General features: G+C 35.1%; 1 protein-coding gene and 1 non-coding gene across 2 annotated transcripts in view; both read left to right on the top strand.

The window, feature by feature from the left end:
• LRP1B (LDL receptor related protein 1B) overlaps positions 1–15,591 on the top strand; it is a 1,963,100-nt gene that overhangs the window by 979,789 nt on the left and 967,720 nt on the right. The window lies entirely within an intron of this gene.
• On the top strand, positions 15,249–15,359 carry LOC112636783. Its single transcript, XR_003122258.1, has one exon. It is a non-coding gene; the product is annotated as a U6 spliceosomal RNA (small nuclear RNA).

The following is a 15,591-nucleotide window of genomic DNA, read 5'->3' as shown; positions in this document are numbered from 1 at the left end:
TAGAGATCATATTCCAACCAACATCAAAAACTGCATTTCTGTCAGATGGTGATTAGGTCTCTGCTTCCTTAATGGTTAAGAACTTGATGCTGGAGTCAGTCTCACTGAGATCAAATCCTGGCTTCAGCAGTTACTAGCTGTGTAACTTTGGATATTTCTTCTGCCTTTGTTTTCTTATCATAAAAATGTGCGTTATGATAGCCCTGCCCTGCAGGGCTGTTGAAAGGATTAAATAAGGCCAAATACATAAAGAACTTTAACAGTTTGAGTTGTGCAATATGTGAAGTTTCTTCTTCATTTTGCCACAATGATAATTACTAATACTTTCAACACTTATGATACCATTATGAATAGAATAATGAGACCAATATTTTACCCCATCAAAGATGACCTTTTTCTTTTCAGCCACAGTCTCTTTCTACTACAAATCCTTCTAAAAATTTCATACAGATTAAATCCATTGTATAATAAAGTGTTGAGAAAAAAAGGAGAGAAAATAAGAAAAAAAAAAAAAATGAAGTGTAGCCTAGGAAGAAATAAAGATGAAGGGGTATATAAGGTGTAGGAAGAGAAAAGTATGGAGTACCTTTGAGTATGGGTATGTGGACATGGAGGAGGATCTTTTTTCTTACCCATCGCCACGCTCTGGCTGAGGCACCTATAATAAAAGACGTATTGATAAGAGAAAAGCATAAAAAGGTACTTGTAAATTTGACGTGGCATAGGAGCTATTAGAAATGGAAAACCCTGTGTGTGTGTGTGGGTGTGTGTTTTTTTTTTTTTTAATGGAACATTTGATGAAGTGGATAGCTGTGGAGAAGTACGATTCAAAAAAAAAGGGGCATAATCTAATGATAATCAACTGGGGGAGACTTAGTGAGGCCTGTGTTTCCAGTTTCTTCTCTGTGTCCCCATGTTTTCAGAGACATGGAAGCTCCTTTCCTCCGGGTATAGAGTGGGCTTCTCTCACAAGAGGTTCTTATGACCTACTTCAGAGAAAGGTCAGATAATTTGTTGATGGCCTGCATCAGGCGAGAAGGGACATCTGCTTTTGCTGTTTCCTCAACTGCCAAGGTGCGAGATTTTGGGTTAGCATGTCCTTTGAGAACACCATCACGGAAGACGTAACAGAGGAACAACCTTTTTCTAACAATTGATGTTATGCAAGATATATTTGGATTACTTTCAAGGTCTTTCAAAAGATAAGAGTAAAGAATAAAATTCTATTGTAGTGATTTTTGTCTGTGGAACTGCATTTTTGAACATGACACTGCTTCAATATTAAACCATTTAGTACTGGGGTCTATTGAGGATTGTAACTGAGGTCAGGGGTGGAGCTGGTCTACAGTTTTGTTCCTAAGCTGTGGCCCTCAGCTTTCTACTAAAGTAAAATCATCACCCTAGACTTGAGACACAGTGCAACTCACTATGCGTGTGAACTTGTTGCTAAAGTATTCTACAAGAGGAGATAATTAAGTCTAGGTGTGATAATTATTAGAATATTAGAGTAAAAGTAAATAGATATTTTAGTAAAGGTACCAAAGTTGGAGTTAAATTTTTGAGAAAATGTATTTTGGGGGACTTGGGGTACCATTAATAACACCCAAGTTCAAAAGAATTATGTGAGGCTGCTAAACTGAGGGAGGGGGAAGATCTACTTTGTTAAGTAAAACAACAGAAATTAAATATTTCCCAAGGACAATGTATACCCTTTTTCTATGTAGGATAAATCTTTTGACTGGCAGAGTGAATAGCAGAGTGATCTGTAGGATTTATTTGTGAACCCATCACCTCATGTCAATAACAAGGGAGAAGTGTGTTGTCTTTGTTCTATACAAGAGCAGGACATCTGCCAGGAGACGGGAGAGTGAAGCTCATCTCAGAAGTTAAATTCACACAAGAATGATTGACAGTATTGAATAGTTTAAAAAACCCTTTTCCATCACCCACTTGGATCCTTATTGAAGCTAATAATGACTGAGAAATTAAAGACTGAATTAAAGTTAACAGCTATCAGGGAGTAGGACTGACTAATGAAATTCTAATCTGTTGTTACGTGAAGTTGGGAAGATAGCAAATGAAGTGGGTTTACCTACACACGAAAGAGGTTTTGTAACAAGATCTTTGGGGTAGTTAGCAGGTTTTCTATTTCTGTCAGGTGGCGCTCCCTGTGCAGGCACAGGTTCCAAGCTGAAACTGTCACTAACTAATGCACTTGCAGTAGGAAATAAGTGAAAATGTTACAGACGTTTGGCTATTAAAAGCCTCAGACTATGCTTGGACAAATTAAACACAGAGATTGCTTCCCCACCCCCAAACACTATGTATCACTTCGAGGACTGAGATGGTTCTAAAGCTGTAATGGGTTTGAACATCATAAAACATTTAAACATATGACCCTTTGTACTTTTTTCTCCCCATAAATATATCCATCTTGGAAGGTAGTGTCCTCATCTGTGATTCATGACTGCCTTAAACTTTTAAAATTCTTATTTACATTTTGACAGGTTGCAAATTGTGAGTCCTAGCTTTTTAAGGGTAAACAGCCCCCTACACATACCTACAAGCAACTCCCCCCGTAACAAAAGTTGATTTCCTAACTTCTTAACTACTTCTAACCAGCTATGTGACTTAGCTATCCACAATCAGATGCACATCCCCATTGTTCCAGGAAAGATCTGTTTCTATAAACCTAGTTTCCCTTCAAATTTTCTTGTGTATTTCTTTTCTTTAGGAGGAAAATCAGAGAAAAATGAAGACATTCCAATAGCTCCAATAATAATTCTCCTGAGTTATGTATTGAAATGTTGCAGCTTCTCTCTCAGATATCTGTGACTTAAAGTTTCTTTGAAAAAAAAAAAACTAATAAACAAAATGAATTGGTAAAAGTATATTTTGGGTTATTAGTATATATTTGAAACAACCTAGGTTCTCACACAGAAGCAGTACTCAAGTTAGCTGACCTCAGCATTCACCCGTAAGATGGGAATTATCAAGGGGTTATTTGCCCGCTTCTCCTTTTAATCAATGGGTATTAATGAAACATAAGGACAACATCCCTAGGCTTATAAATTTGTATTAATTATTCTAAAATCTACCAATGCTTTTTTATCTATCGCCCACAGATTCAGTGGGTGGTATTATATAACATTTTGTTTCTTTCATCTGTCTATATCCTATTAAATATCTAAATATTTTTTATGTATCCCAATTCCTTATTTGACTCTCCTATCTTTTTTTTTGGATGAGTAACACTTCTGGTGGTAGTTAAGTTCATGAATTAACTATGCAACAGCTATCTGCCTCTCTCAGACCAATTTACTAAGAGCCACAAGAAAGTAATCCCTTATCATTTCCCAAATTCAAGTTCCTTTCAGGATTTGCTGATGTGAATAGGCAAGACTACATGGGTGTGAAAGTATGTGTTTCCTGGTCTGCACTAATTTTGACTGAACTTAGTGATTCAAAGGCTCATTCAAAGGTATAAATTCATGTTAGCTGTTTTATATATGACTCAAATTCTTCTCATCAATTACTTTTTTTGTTAAGGTTCAACCTCTTTCCAAATTCTTCTCTGGACCTTTCTTCAAGTGGCAGTTCATGCCTAGTATTACCATTGGTTACTTTCTCTTTCAGTTATAAATTATATTTCTATTACAATGTGCTTAGCCTGGGAATACAGCAGGGGAACTTGGAGTGGTTTATGTGCAGTGAATCCTTTAGTGGAAATGGAAGGCAAATCAGTTTGACTCTCACTGTGCTCTTTGACTCATATTATTCATAAAGTCAACACAATGCAAAAACATTCCACATTTCTACTTGCTCCCTTTGCCATTTTTTTGTTTCTTTCTTTTTTACTCTATAACTTTTCAAAGTCTGTTAAACCTCTCCCTCAATTACTGAGTGCACAGCTCTATTTCTAGTATTGAATGCCTTTCTCATCTTCTAGTCACTACCTATAAGGATTTCTTCTCTGAATTCCCACTGTTTAACGCTGTCCACTCGAATAGGTAAAGGAACAGAAAAAACAACTACATATCGCCTAAATGATGAAATAATTTATCACTTTACTTAAAAATCTACATTGAGGACAGTCCCAGGGTTGGTTACTTTAGTAGATTAACAATATCATTAAGGACCTAGGTTCTTTTTTTTCTACTTCTTTGCCCTGTAATGTGATCTTTAGTGTATTCTTTTCAGGCTAATTCCTCTATGGTCATAAGATATCTACTGAAGTTTCAGGGATCCTGTGCGTAAACATGATATTCAGTTGAAAAACAGTACTGTTTCTTCCTTAAGTGTACAGGAGCTCCCAAATCAGACATTCTCTCATGTCTTCTTGGTCAGAAACTGGAGTACATGCCCACCTAAACAAGACAACCACATCGAATTAGACAATTTTCACCATTAACAAATGAAAAGCAGAGGGACATGAGCATGAAGTTGGGACCAGGCTAATGTGAAGAAAGAAAAATCATGTTATGGACTAACAGCATCCATTGCCACCACTGTCCTATGGCCGTCTTTTGTCATCTGCTGCTCTTTATCTTTTCTTTGTTCTTCCCAGGCAGTGAAGGATCTCATTTCACTTAGATAAGCCTGTTCAAAATGTGAACAAATAATATTTGTTCCAAATCTCATTTCCTCTTCTAAGAGATGTCCTCCATTTCCTTTTAGCCAAGGTTGTTTAAACTTCTTCTGAGGAATATTTTTTTAATCTCTTTTCAAGACAAATGATAGGGTTTTTTGTTTTGTTTTGTAAGATTTTATAAAATACCGATAAGAGGCTGGGGTGGGAACATTCTGGATAACACATGCATACCCCTGTTTTTATTTGTAAAGACATAGTTTAGGAAACTGATAGCAGGTTTTATTCTGTCATATTCTCCAGCACTTTTGGAAGCTATATGAACATTTCCAAACCACTTGGGTAATATTCAGTAAGTTATTGTTTCACTTATAAAATGAGTCTCACATGGCCTGAAAGCTTTCTTACTCTCTGCCAGAGAATAGCTTACATATTTGAAGTGTCTGTGCCAATAGCATAAAGAATAATTTTATATTTTCAAGTAGTTTACAATTATTTGTAGTTGTTTTTTTATATGGAGTTCTATGAAAACAAGAAGCAGATATGAGCCGGTAGTACTGTTTTTGAAAGGACTGTACACGGACAACATTCTTGTATCACTCAGGTGTGACCAGTGCATCAAGGGCAAATAACATGAACTCTTGGAGTTATGCAAGAAATATTAAATATTATAATGAGAAGACATGGTTATTCTAGTTTACAAAGAGCCTCAAACTTTCCAAACAACAGACAAAATACTAAGTAGTGATTTCTTTGAAATTCTGAGTTAAATAATGGATCAGGCACAAAATGTTATTTTCAAAAACTGAAAGAATCTTGGTTTGTAAACACCACAAAGAACAAAAATTAAAAACAATAAAATAAATACTTGACACCATTCTGCTTATACATTACCACTCTTTAATATATAACATAAATTTGAGTTTTTACTGTAGGCTATATAATTACATTCAACTAAAAAAGAGAGGAAAAAAAACAACATTCAGCTTTTTTGTTGTTATGATTTGTTCTGCTTGACTGCTGAGTCTTGCAGGATATTGAACCAAAATTTTTATTTTTCCCTTGAGCCAGACTCTTAGTGGTTTGACTTGCAAGAAATTGGCTTGACTTTAGGGTTAAGGGGATGTTTTCTGATGTAAGTTGGTTTCTTCTCCAGATGATGGTGGTGGTGGTGGCGGTGGTGGTGGTGGTGGTGCTGGAGGTTGTTTTTGTCATAGAAAAGGAAAAGGCAAATGTTAAAGGTATTTGGTCTTCTTTTGATTTTAGTGATAGAATTGTCTTTATAAGAATGGAGGTAAAAATTGTGCAGAGGTAAACCCATGAACTACAGATAAAATGTACCCCAATGGAGTGTTAAAATAATGCAATGCCTTTTGGTAAAAACAAAACTATTTTGCCATTGCCACTGATTTTCATAATGATTGAATACAGCCATGGTAACGTCATCCACAACCAAACTATTTAGGAAATCTTTATACTTCCTAAATCTGGCTTAGTAAGACATAAACTGAGATTAAAAAGAAACATATGAAGAAAATATTGCTGCCTTCTGAAAGTTTTCAAGCTAGTTCCCCAAATGGAATGTAGCATTGGGAATCTAATTTCAACACATACCTAAATAATTAATCTCATAAATTCAATCTGGGACCTGTCTAAAGTATTTGGAACTCTACAATGATCAAAAAGCCTCCAAATTGATAAGGTTTCTGATCCATTTTCTGCAAAAACAAAAGTTTTTTCTGTTTTATTTAAGTTATTTAATTGGATAAAAATGTCAATGTATTCACATAAATTTATTAATTAAATTGACTGCATAAAACAATTATAATTTATAGTGTACACACTAAGCTTTGTATTACTATCAATAGAACAATCTTATAACAACAATATTTAGTAGGCTAATGATAGGTGCTTTTATAAAGTCTAGATTTTTGACTTAATACAATTAAATTATATTTAACATTCATACATGAGTCCAGCAAGAGTGTTACAGGTTGATGGGAAGTTTTTCTCTTGTCCATCAAGGAGTTATTCAAGAATCAAGGTTTCTTTCATTTTATAGCTGTAGAATCTCATAGGGCCTTGGAATACTCTGCTCCCAACTAGCAGAAGGAGAAAAATACTGAAGATATATTTACACAACTGGATGCAAGTCAATGAAGAAAATTTGTCATCTGGTTAGGCAGTTCCTTGCCCATGACAGCATCACACTATGGAAGTGAAAGGATGCATTTCCAAGGAACACTTGTTCATTTCTGCAAAATCTTCTCTCCTGCCTATCAAATATCTAAATGTATCTTTTCCCCCATAGATAGAATACACTACATTTCGGTCAAAATACAGAATCTCCAGCTGATTTGCAGTCCTCTCCATCATGTCCTTTTATAGTTCCTTTTGTACAGCAACCTAAGAACCAAAAGGCTCAAAGATATCTGCATCCACTGTCCTATCTGTATAAAATATCAAAAGACTCTTGTTTAGAAAATGGAAGACTGGGAAACACTCAGTAGCCATTGGTCCAGAGCCAGGCAATGAAGGTGAAGACCTCCTGCTCTGGCAGTTGAGAAGTCACTTGTTAGCCTTATTCTTTTCTCTGTAAGGTTCCCCGTTGTCCTTTGTTCTCTTTAAGCTATGCTTCCAATAGGATGTTCTTTCTAATCTGTTTTGATCCACGCTACACCTGAAGCTGGCAGTGGAGAGTATCTTCCCCCCTGGGGCTCTGTATTTTATAAACTTTTTATTGCCTTTTCCAGTTTTAAGATATGAAGAGACAAAGATTCTGTAAGCTACACTCCTGGTTTTTGAAGTTACACATTTGTTTGCAAATTAGTAGAATTTTGATTTGTTTCCCATTAGTTCTACAAACCAATAACCATATTTAATGTTATATTCTAGAAATAATGATAAAGCTCAATTTGTTTCTTTGCACTTCACCCCCTTGGCTTTCTCTTTCAACTTATTTATAGGTGGTTGCTTTGAGGTCATCTAAAACAATGTTTCAGAGTAAAACAAATACTTTTTGTCTGAAGGCTCACTCTCTTTATTTAATTGAGAAGTCCTAATTGAACTTTTGTTGCTTAAAGCATTTTCAGTATTTTCTCTTACTGTTCAGGTATTAGAAGCATTAGAAAGTAGAAGTTTCTAATATTAGAAGTTATTAGAAAAGTCTGAACCTGGGAGCCCCCAGTTTGGACTTGTTCTGATCACTTTCAGTTTTTGCTTTATCCAGCTAATTCTTCTCTACACTCATTTCTTTTGTAATATCTTGCCGAAGCAATCACATAGTAACTAATGCAATATTAATATTGTGCTTTTAAACTCATTTATTTAAATCTGCAGGCTCAATACACATTTCTTTTTCCTGCCAAGGTATAGCAAATGATATTATTTAACCAAAGATTTTTTAAACCAAATATTTTAATGTTGATGAATATTTCCATTTTCCATTTATAGTTACCCAACTGCTTGCCACCTTACTATTAATGGAATGTTAGATGGTTTAGGTTTTTATTAAAGCAGCATTGTACTTGTGGTAGCAACTACAGTATTAGTTTGGTAACACTAGCTTTTAGAAGTTTCAGTGGATTGACATATTTATTTATTTTCTGCCTCAAATTAGAGCCCAATGCACATATTCCTCATTATCAGCCAGTTTTTCTCCAGGTAGATGGAGGCTCCTTCCTTCTTGTGACTCCTATGTCTTTGGTTTAAGAATTATCTGATTTTGACCAGAGGTAAAAAAGAGATGCCTGATTTAAAAAGTAATAATAATAATTCAGCTCCGTGGTGCCATACATAAGTTCTACTACATGTCAGTAGTTATATCTAGTCACTGGGTCATATATAGAGCCAAGAGACTAGACAATATGGTCTTTATCTTACAAATAGTCAACCAATACACATTTTGGAAAAGGTAGAAGGAGGACATTAGTTTCTGATTGACAGATGTTTGTCTCCTGTAACTGTGACCACTATGTAATTTTCTTTCATTCTTTCTTTTTTTTATTTTTGGTAGTAAACTAAGAAAAGGTTAGCATCTCAAAGCCTCTATTTTAAAAGACATCTCAAATTGGGTGCAGCCATCTTTTTCAAAATCCTCTTTATAATCAAAATTCTGTTTTATTTTACCTAGAACGAGTCATTATTAGATTCATTTTTTTTTCTCTGAGATACTTAGGAAACCATATCATCTATTAAAATTTTGTTTTGAAAACATAATCAGAGAAACAAGTTGTATTAATCTGTTCTCGCACCGCTAAAAAGAACTACCTGAGACTGGGTTATTTATGAAGAAAAGAAGTTTAATTGGCTCACAGTTCTGAAGGCTTAACGGGAAGCTTGACTGGGAGGCCTCAGGAAACTTACAATCATGACAGAAGGCACAGGGGAAGGTCATCATGTGACCTTCTTCACATGGTGGCAAGAGAGAAAGATGACAAAGGGGGAAATGCCACACACTTTTAACCGTTAGATCCCATGAGAACTTACTTACTATCATGAGAACAGCAAGGGGGAAATCTTCCCTCATGATCCAGTTACCTCTCACCAGAACCCTCCCGTGCAACATGGGGATTACAGTGTGACATGAGATTTGGGTGGGGACACAGCCAAACCACCTCATTGTGCCACTGGCTTTTGTTGTGGAGAGAAATGATGGATATCTGAACATAGTCAAGTTTATGTTAGGGAAAATAATTGGAAAAAGCAAAACTGAGATGGTTTATGTGAGAATGGAAGAGGGATGTACGGAATTAATGTCATGAAAATATTTGCTGTGGGATGTGCACTACTTGAGAACAAAATAGTATTCTTCCTAATGGATATTTTGGGGCTTTTCATCAAAGCTCTGCAAATACTAGATAAGAATGGTAATGGCAGTGATGATGATGATGACAAAGAGAGCAGTGACAACTACATCAATAATATCAGTGAAGGTGATGCTTACCTGAACAAAGCAGTAATTGAAACTATGGATATAAAGTGTGTGTGTGTGTGTGTGTGTGTGTGTGTGTGTGTGTGTGTGTGTTTAAGTATGCTAAATTTAAAGAGAAATCTCTAGTTTATCCCAGAGGGAATGATACTTTAGGAATCATTAGTCACAATAAATAAGACGTAGGCTTGGATAATTGAAAATAAGGGAAATTCTAGTTAGAAAATAGAACTACTGAATGAAAGGTCTGCCTTCATTAGATCCTCTTACTTTTTGGATCTATATATGTTTCTGTTATTCAAAGGTAAGTACTCACATAGTATAAGCAGATATAGTAAATTTCAGGTTGCTTAGTAGAGAAAATCTATTTTAAGTCATTCCTGGTTTTATAATGTCCATTTTTCCACAGACACATATATATATCTCAGATTCTTTTATCAACCAATTTAATATCGTATGATTTAAAGAAAGATTTTGTGTATTTTATTAAAATTAATTACATTAAGATAAAAATAGTGAATAAGCTGTTGATAGTGAATATCAACAGCTTATAAAACTTGTTTGGTAATCTCTGGTATTAAAGGCTAAAGTATGATTTTCATTAAAACCAAATTCTCTTTTTTTCCCAAATGATATAAGAATATTCATTTTAGCCAGTAAGATTATAAGTAAATGTAAAAGATCACAGTTCTTTGCCTCAGATACCTGTAATTAATAGCATTTCTCATAATATATCTGAGCTGCAGCATTTTCTGCAAAGTGGTCTTATTAAAGGTTTAAAATGGGAAGAACCTTGCATTACATCTTTGTCATAAGGACTATTCTGAGGGTTCATGTTATAAAAGTATACACAGGCCAGCTGAGACCACGTTATAATGCAATACTTCATGGAGCATCCTGCCCTGCCTCCTGCCCTGGATGAATTGATGGCGAATACTTTACATTAAGTGCATAGAAAGCTCATCTGTGCTATGTGAACTATTTCATGATAAAGGCTATTTCATTGAGTATCTTCTCATATGTGATATCGAGTACCCTAGAACATCTTTTCACCTTGCCATCATTTATCTAAACACTAAGTGTTTTGTGTTTGGAGAAGTGGAGTCAACGAACTAGTTTTGCATTACCTATCTTTTTTTCTTTTCACTTTGTGCTGCATCAGAATGTGAATTTAGGGTTCTGATTGGGACAATTTTCTTTAAGAGACAGCCAGAGAGAAAGAAGGAGAATAATCTGAAGAGCAATGTTACTGACTGTTTATTTTAGACCAGTCATTGTCCAGAGCATTTCTTCCACATTGATCCTTGCAATCTTCACAGCGTTTCTTGTGAGGTATGGCGTAGTATCATTCCCTTTTAAAGATTAGGCTTGGAGAGGTGTAATTACCTATCCACAGTAAAAGAGCTAGTAAATGTTTCGGTCAGGATTCAGACTCAAGCCATGTTACTCCACAGCCTGCACTCTTACGCTGCTGTACTACAGCCACAGTGAGTCAGCTTGAAGCTGGGAGGTTTTATGATGAGGGGGCTGGAGGTTTTGTGGTATTTCAGCATTCATCCAGAAGACTGCGTATCAGCCTGTGGTAAATGGCACTTGACAATATGCAAAGTGAGAATTTTGTACCTTAGTATGGGACAGCTCTAAGTTTGTATCGACTCCATGAAGATGAATACAAATGACACATATAATTTGGTGCTGAAAATTTAAAGGAAGAAAATTTATGACATTTTGGGACAGGAAAAACTGCAGAGAAAAATTAACGGTTACCAGAGATTGGGGTGGGGAAGGGGGAAGTGATGAATAGGTGGAGTACTGAGAAATTTTAGGGCACTGAAACTATTCTCTGTGAAACTGCAATGATGTGTACATGTCCTATGTACTTATCAAAACCCATAGAACTATACAACACAAAGAGTGAAACAATGTAATCTATGGGCTTCAGTTAACGATAATGCATCAACATTGGTTCAATAATTGTAACAAGTGTTAACACACTAAGGCAAGATGTTAATGATAGGAGAAACTGCTAGTGAGGAAGACAGGAGGTATATGGCAATTCCCTATATCATCTATATCATCTACTCAATTTCCAATAAACCAAAAACTGCTGCAAAAAATAAAGCCTATTAGGTTTTTTGTTTGTTTGTTTGTTTTTTAAGAAAATGAAAAAAATAAACCGTATGAGTGAGCACATGACTGTAATTGTGGATCAATCAGGAAACAGATGACTAATTTCAGAATAAAAATATCTTTTCTGCTTTAGTATCGACATCCAGAAATTCCACATTCTCACTCAGTTAAAATCCAATTCCACAAATACATTTATTCTGTGCTCTCTGTGTAATCATTGAGCTATGAATTTTAGGTGAGCCTGTTTCTTTCTTGCCTCAGCCACTCCCTAAATAGAAAATGCAACACCTTTAGAAAGTAACCTTAACTCTTTAAGGCCACAGGGGTATAATTCAGGAGTGTTTGAGTGGTTTCCCTGAATGCATCACTTAAAAGGACAGGAGAAAGAAGTCTCCCCATGCATTTCTTACCGTTGTTGCAATGAAGGGACTGTATTTTCCTATGCCTAGTCAGCCCTTGTTAATAAACTGGCATTTGAGAGGCAATTTTAGATACAAAACAGCTTCTAATGGCTAAGTAAAAGGAAGTGGATAAATATTGCCATTTCTTTCGGAGTGAAAAGTAGATTTATTTGCCTGCACATTTTCTCACCACTGAAGTCATGGTGTGAGAAGGAAATAGTTTTAGAAACTAAGTACCAATGGACCCATAATCATGCTTTCTCCAAACAGCTAAAGCTCAGTGTGAGACCTTGCTGGCAACAAGACTAGAATGAGAGAAATCAAACAACAAGGGGATTATTAGAGAAAGTAGAGCCATGAGAGAGTCATGTTTTAGCCAAAAGTAAGGACTAGCTGGCTCTCCTGTATAATAGAAAACGCTTCTTCAGTTCATTTCTAGGACTGGTGGCTTGATTGCCCCCAAAAGGGCAGATTTCTATTAAAAAGTAACTTACGTGAATTTGCTATCATATCTATCATTTCCTATCATTTCAGGATCATTGGGTTAACTTAGTCCTCATACCTTTTTATAAGAACACAGCAGATTTTCAAAATCACAATTTTGGAAGAGAAGATCTAACCCCACACCATGAAATCACATTGCTGTATACAATTTGGCAGCTATGAGAGGATGTGGGCGTATTTACAAACTGTATATTGGTACTTTATAATTAAGAATTTGCATAATTGATAACAAAATCCTCATGAATATGCTATCAATAACATCATGAGCTAAAGTAGCTACAGATATTCCATTCTTTGGTGTGTGTGTGTGAAGGTTGGGGAGGTGCAGTGGAGACAGCCGTATCTTTTTCTGTGTCCACCTGTTCTCAAATCTTGTCTCCATTTCTATGTTTAAATCTTACTGACATTGGGCTGGTTGCTTCCAGTTGTCCATTTTGATACATTAAGTGATGAAGTCTCAAACTTTTGTTTTAACAAGGGACAGATTTTCTTCCCTACTACACGGGAACTTTAATTATGTCACCATTGCGCTCGTAATTCTGTTCCTCATATTACTGTATAGTGCAAGGCAGGATCAATGATAGTGTAATTCTCCTCACTTCAATTACTTGTACCTATCATGGAAAACTTTCTGATATAAGCCATTGGTGGAATTTTGAGACACCTCCAGTAATTTTACATGAGGGTTATGGATAACATAAAATTTCAAGACTTACTGCTAATTGGAAGAAGTTTTTTTTCGTATTCTTTACTTACATATGTCCTATCTCGTCGTTGTCTTCTTTTTTTTTTTTTTTTTTTTTGAAACAGAGTCTCACTCTGTTGCCCAGGCTGGAGTGCAATTGCAAGAACTCAGCTCACTGCAACCTTCACCTCCCAGGTTCAAGTGATTCTCCTACCTCAGCTTCCCGAGTAGCTAGGATTATAGGCACCCACCACCACACCCAGCTAATTTTTGCATTTTTAGTAGAGGCAGGGTTTCACCCTGTTGATCAGGTTGGTCTCAAACTCCTGACCTCAGGTGATCCATCCACCTTGGCCTCCCAAAATGCTGGGATTACAGGCATGAGCCACTGTACCCGGCCAGTCCCATCTCTTCTAACCAACTTAGCTCTTAGGAATAAGTGTTTATGGCAAAAAATACCCTTGAGCACCACATTTGTACTTACTACTTGCATTTACTCCATCTACTGTGCTCTTTTTATAAGCTCTTTGCTTGTATTATTTATCTAATCTTCACAAAAGCCTATAAAGATGGTATTTATTGTACCCATTTTATAAAACAGGAGACTGAGGTGGGGAAAAATAAAGTACTTGCTACATGTCACACATTTCACCAAGTAAATGGCGTCAGGGTTTGAACCCAGAAAACCTCTTTCTAGTGTTCCTGATTAGAATTATAGATTTCTGGAAATGAGCAATTTAATTAAAATGAAAATATACAAATGTAAGTTGCTATTTTGGAGCAAAACATCCTTGAAATTATTATTACTGTTAGTTATTGTAATTATTTTTCTTTCATGGTCTTTTCTCTTTTGACAGACTGGATTGCAAAATGTTCTAAATTTGTGGTTCAGGATGTTAAATTTCAGTAGTGACTGAGTGTGACTATTTAATAGTTTACTGTCTTGCACTGTGCACTTCACTGTTCTAAGTAACAGACTCAATTTCTCCCAAAACCTAGTTATAATAGACACCACGGCTTCACTCTCCAGCAGATGGAGAACAATCTTGTTTTAATGCATGTCATTTACAATAGATACAGGCTGTCAGATAACTTCTGGTAAAATAGGATGCTGAATCAGACATTTATTTTTTAGTGACAATTGCTGAAACATAGACTAGCCCACCCAGATGAAAATATGCTATATCACTTGACTTTATAGATAAAATGTGCTGAAATATTCTTTGTCATTTTCCATTTGAGATTTCTGTTTTAGTTTTCTTAGTATATCCCGATTCCCATTGCTTCTCTTTTAGCAACTTGTTTGTTGTCTGAAAACTATTATACTTTCCATTTTAATAGGTACATCTTCTTTTTATTTCTATTAGTTGAGAATCATCTAGTACAGAGTAGTTGTGTCAAAGTTATAAGCATGTACTGCAAATCCAGCAGATCTAGATTTGAATCCCAGCATAGCCACTTATTGACTAAATAGTAAATATATATTAATCACTGAAAACCACAGTTTTCTCACTTCCTAATAGTTTCATCAATGGTTACTGTAAAAAGTCAAATGAATTAAAGCTTCTAAAATGATTATAATTGTATTGTAAGTACTATTTTAGTTCTCTAATATGAGACAACAAATAAACTATTATGAAAATTTCTGACATAGACTTTTTAAAAGTAAAGATGAATTAACACCTAGATGATTTTATCATATATATTATAATCACCTTTATGATATATATATATATCACTTTTTGATATATATGTCACTTATATATCACTCATATGATTATATATTGGTCATATATAGCTAGTATCTGTCAGATTAGTTGATGACTATCTTATATTAATTAATAAGTACTTTAATACCACTCCCAGAAAGAAAGAAGAAATGAAGAATTTGTTATTATTTATTATGTGTAATTATTGAATGTCTTCTCAATTCCTCTTTGAGTTAATCTGTGTAGACATGATTACTGGAAAATGTAATGGGAACTATATTCACATAAAATTAAAAATGTTGATTGCCACTTCAGCCACACATATACTAAAATTGGAATGATGCAAAGAAGATTCCTCTGGCTCCTGCATAAGGATGATATTTGTGAAGCATTCCATACATTAAATATTTTTTAATTGCATTTTATGTGTATTTGAGCATGCAATGATAAAACAAGTGTGGTAAAGAGTGGTAAAATGGTAACAAATGAGGATTTTGAATGAGAGGTTTATGGGAGCTTTTTGTAATATTGTAACTTGTATTTAAGACTGTAATTATTTAAAAGTTTAAAAGTTAATCAACTGTTAGAAAATAAAAATTAAAAAAGAAGTAGCAACCAGTTTTCTAAATTAACGTGTTTCAACT

Source organism: Theropithecus gelada, chromosome 12 (assembly GCF_003255815.1).
Source record: "Theropithecus gelada isolate Dixy chromosome 12, Tgel_1.0, whole genome shotgun sequence".
NCBI lineage: Eukaryota > Metazoa > Chordata > Mammalia > Primates > Cercopithecidae > Theropithecus > Theropithecus gelada.
The sequence above is the reverse complement of the archived record's forward strand: the minus strand, read 5'-3'. Positions and strand labels throughout refer to the sequence as shown.